Source organism: Dipodomys merriami, unplaced genomic scaffold (genome assembly GCF_024711535.1).
Source record: "Dipodomys merriami isolate MVZ:Mamm:240054 unplaced genomic scaffold, mDipMer1.0.p SCAF_88, whole genome shotgun sequence".
Classification (NCBI taxonomy): Eukaryota; Metazoa; Chordata; class Mammalia; order Rodentia; family Heteromyidae; genus Dipodomys; species Dipodomys merriami.
In genome coordinates this window covers 4,614,916-4,619,889 of record NW_027206490.1, presented here as the reverse complement: position 1 = coordinate 4,619,889, position 4,974 = coordinate 4,614,916, and positions in this window count along the sequence as shown.

Here is a 4,974-nt window from a genome sequence, read left to right as displayed (position 1 = left end):
TTTTAAAATACAGTCTCTCTGGTACTGGGAAGGTGGCTCAATGGTAGAGTGCCTGCCTTGCATGCATGAGGCCTTGGGTTTGATTCCTCAGCTTCACATAAGCAGAAAAAGATGCAAATGGTGCTGTGGCTCAAGTGGTAGCACTAGCCTTGAGCTGAAAGCCAGAACCCTGGCCCCAGAGTTCAAGCCTCATGACCAAAAAAATCCAAATTAAAAACAAAACAAAACAAAACAAAACACAGTCTCCCACTTTTTTGGCCTCAAAACTGTAATACCTCTGCTACAGCCTAGGTCTAGGATTTTAAGTGTGGACATTTATCAGTATTCCTGATTCAGATTCTACTTGACCATTTTTTAAATAAATATGTTGTTATTAATTTTCCTCTTTTTAAATTTACATGCACCTATAAAAAATGTTTTGGCTATCCCAGTAACCTTCTCAAAGTACCTCCTAATGACAACTTACAAAAAGTTGTATCCTATTACAACAAAGAAAACAATGCTACAAATAAAGAAAGCCGATAATTAAGTATTAATGATTAATAAAATAAAAAACAAAACAATTACCAGTGTTTTCAGTATTTAAATTGTACTATATATTAGATTTTATTATTGTCATATATCTTTACAGTTAACAGTGGCTAAGATTATGATGTTCAACAAGAATTTTATAGGCTATGAGTAGTGGTTAAAGTCACCCACTAAGATTACCATTTGTGGTTCATCTTGTAATTTGTATATGTTTTATATCTTCATTTGTTCCTCGCTAACATATAAAGTAAGGAAGTGCTATAGTTTTAACAGAAACTGTGTAGATAAAAAAGTCAACTCTTTATTCTGGTTCTTTACACTGAGACTTTGCAAGGTCTCATTAGTAAAGTTTCTAAACTCTGAAATGTACATACTTAGTGGTATATATCTGCTACCATGAATCGTAACTATTTTATAGAAAAGAATTATGACTTGCCAAACAGACCTAGTTTGGGCATATATAAGCAAATACCCCAAATTAAATACATTTCAAACATTAAAACTTTTAACAAACCTTAACACTTACTGTATTGTTCATTATGACAGGTCCCTTGTATAGAATAATTGAATTCTGTCTCCTACACATCTCTTGAAAAATAAATATCCGGAATTATTTTTTATTTATTTTTTATTGTGAACATACTGTACAGAGGGGTTACAATTACATGGGCAAGATATTCAGTACATTTTTTATCAAGAATTGTTTCCCCTTCCTATCCCTCCCCAGCCTCCCCCCGCCCTCCCCACTAACTCCTCACCCCCCCCCCCACACCAAAGTTGTAAAGTTCGTTTTCCACATGACAACTTGTACTTCTCATTGTTGCAGCGGGTACATCTGTATCCTTGTTTAAATGACTTGTTTTTCCCCTTCTCCTCCACAAATTATACCAACATCAAATACAGTGAAAGCAGGGGTTATACTATGGGGGAGGGACATACAAAGCAACTAAGAAATAATCTTATAAATGCATTAGAAACAAATGAATGAAAGGAAAAAAACATTTAAATACATATCTTAGGGTTCATTTTCCTAACATCACCTTATCTGACCGTTACTGCTTGACTCATACATATACTAGATATTGCAAATAAGGGAAACCATGGGACCTATGTTTCTTTGGGCTTGGCTTACTACACAATATAATTTTTTCCAAGTCTTTCCATTTCCTAACAAATGGGGCACTCACATTCTTTCTGATGGAGGGTTAGAATTCCATTGTGTATATATACCACATTTTCTTGATCCATTCATCTACTGAGGGGCATCTGGGTTGGTTCCATATCTTAGCTACAGTAAATAATGTTGCAATAAACATAGTTGTGCTGGTAGCTTTAGTGTGGTCTTGTTTGTAAACATTTGGGTAAATTCCCAAATGTGGGATTGCTGGGTCATAGGGGAGCTCTATGTGGAGTCTTTTGAGGAACCTCCATACTAGTTTCAAAAAGAGGTTGAACAAGTTTACACTCCTACCAACAATGAAGTAATGTTCCCTTCTGTCCCCATCCCTTCCAGCATCTGTTGTTATTTTCCTTGGGTGAGGTCGTATCATAATGTTGTTTTAATTTGCATTTATTTTATGGCTAGGAAGGTTGAGCATTTCTTCATGTGTCTATTGGTCATCCTTCTTTCTTCTTCACAAAAGTTTCTCTTTAAGACTTTAGCCCACATATTTATTGGGCCGTTGTTTCTTTGAGGATTTGTTGTTGGGAGATTTACTTTTTTGAGTTCCAGGTATATTGTAGATATGAGAGTCTTGTCCTTTGTATGGCTAGTGAAGATGTTCTCCCAATCCATGGGCTTTCTATTGATCTTGCTAGCTATGTCCTTTGCCATGCAGAAGCTCTGCAACTTCATGCAATCCCATTTGTCCAACCGTTCTTTGATTTGTTGTGTTTCTGGGTCTCTATTAAGAAAATTTCGGCCTGTGACAAAGAGACCTAGGGTTTCTCCTATTCCATCCTTTAATATTTTCAGAGAGTCTGCTCTGACTCCGAGGTCTTAGATCCATTACGAGTTGATTTTGGTGCAGGGTGATATGTAAGGATCTAACTTTAGTTTTCTAGAAGTAGTTAACCAATTTTGCCAGCACCATATACTGAAGAGGCTGTCTTTCTTCCATTCTATTTTTTTAGTTACCTTATCGAAGATTAGATGGCTATAGGTCTGCCATTTCTGGGTTTTCAATTCTATTCCATTGGTCCTGAGGTCTGTTCTTGTGCCAGTGACAAACTGTTTTGATTACTATGGCTTTAGAGTAGAGTTTGAAATTTGTTATTGATATTCCTCCATCAGTGTTCTTTCCGTTGAGGAGCGTTTTTGCTATTCGGGGTCTTTTATTGTTCCATATGAATTTTTGGATTGCCTCTTCTATTCCCTTGAAAAAGTAGGTTTGAATTTTGATATGTATCACATTGAATTTGTAGATAGCCTTGGCAAGTATTGCAATTTTTACGATGTTAATCTTTGCAATCCAGGAACGTGGAAGTTTTTCCCATTTCTAAGTTCTGTTTTGATCTTCTTTTTCAAGTTTTTAAAGATTTCATCATAGAGGTCCTTCACTACTTTGGTTAAGTTAATTCCTAGGTATTTTATTTTTTGTGGGGCTATTACAAATGGAGTAGTTTCCTAATTTCAGCCACACTTTTATCATTGTTGGAAAACAGAAAAGCCATTGATTTTGGGGGGTTAATTTTATACCCTGCTACTTTGCCAAAGTTTTGAATCAGCTTGAGTAATTTGGGAGTGGAGTGTATGGGATTCTTTAAGTACAAGATCATGTCATCTGCAAAGAGGGAGAATTTTATCTCTTCTTTACCTATTTGGATCCCCTTTATGTTTGCATCTTGTCTTATTGCTGTAGCTAGGCATTCTAAAACTAGATTGAAGAGAAGTGGAGAGAGTGGACATCGTTGTCTTGTTCCTGAGTTAAGAGGAAATGGCTTTAGTTTTTCACGATTAAGTATAATGCTGGCTGTAGGTTTGTCATGTACACCTTTTATTGTATTCAGGAATGTTCCATGGATTCTTAAGTTTTCCAAAACCTTCATAATAAAGGGGTGCTGGATGTTGTTGAATGCTTTTTCTGCATCTATTGAGATAACCATGTGGTTCTTATCCTTGCCCCTGTTGATGTGATGAATAATATTAATTGATTTGCATATATTGAACCAGGTTTGCATCACTGAAATGAATCTTGTTTGATCATAGTGTATTATGTTTTGGATGAATTGTTGATGTTGATTGGCCAAAATTTTGTTGAGAAGTTTTGCATCAATGTTCATCAAAGAAATGGGTCTATAGTACTCTTTCTTTGATGAGTCCATGCCTGATTTTGGGATGAGGGTTATGATGGCATCATAGAATGTGTTCGGTAGTGAACTTTCTCTTTCAATTTCATTGAAGAGTTGGAGGTGTATTGGTGTGAGCTCTGATTTGAAGCCTGTGCAGAATTCCTTTTTAAAACCATCTGGTCCTGGACTTTTCTTAGATGGGAGGTTTCCTATTGTTGTTTCTATTTCAACACTTGATATGGGCCTGTTAAGATGGTTTAACTCATCTTCGTTTAGTATTAGCATGTCAATATTTGCTAGGAAAATGTCCATTTCTGCCAAGTTCTCAAACTTATTAGATAAAATTTTGAGAAGAATTCCCTTATAATATTCTGAATCTTGGTTGTTTCTGTGATGATGTTTCCACTCTCATCTCTGAGTTTATTTATTTGGGTGTGTTCTCTTCTTTTTCTCATAAGATTTGCTAAGGGTTTGTCAATTTTGTTAATTTTTTCGAAGAACTAAATCTTTGTTTTCTTGATTCTTTTTATACTTTTTTGTATTCTAATTCATTTATTTCTGATTTAATTTTAATTATTTCTTTCCATCTACTGGATTGGGGTTTATCTTGCTGCTCTCTTTCAAGGAGGTTCATATGTCTCGTTAAATTGTTGGTTTCAGATCTCTCCAATTTGTTGATGTAGGAACTCAGAGCTACACAGTTGCCTCTGAGTACTGCCTTTGCTGTGTCCCGGAGGAGCTGGTAATTTGTGTGCTCATTTTTGTTGAATATCATGAAAATTTGAATTTCCTTTCTAGTCTCTTCCATGACCCACTCGTCATTCAATAGTGTGTTGTTCAGCCTTTGTGTGTTACAGGACTTTCTTTGGTGGCATTCGGTGTTGAGTTCTAATTGTATTCCCTTGTGGTTAGAGAGAAAGCATGATATCACTTCAATATTTCTGAATTAGTACAAGTTTGCTTTGTGACCTAAAATGTGGTCTATTTTGGAAAATGTTCACTGCGCTGCTGAGAAAAACATGTATTCTAATGCTGCTGTGTGAAATATTCAGTAGATGGATGTAACAACTATTTGATCTGTGCAGTTGTTTAGATCTGCGGTTTCTCTGCTGAGGTTTTGCCGAGTTGACCTATCTATTGGGAAGATTGGTC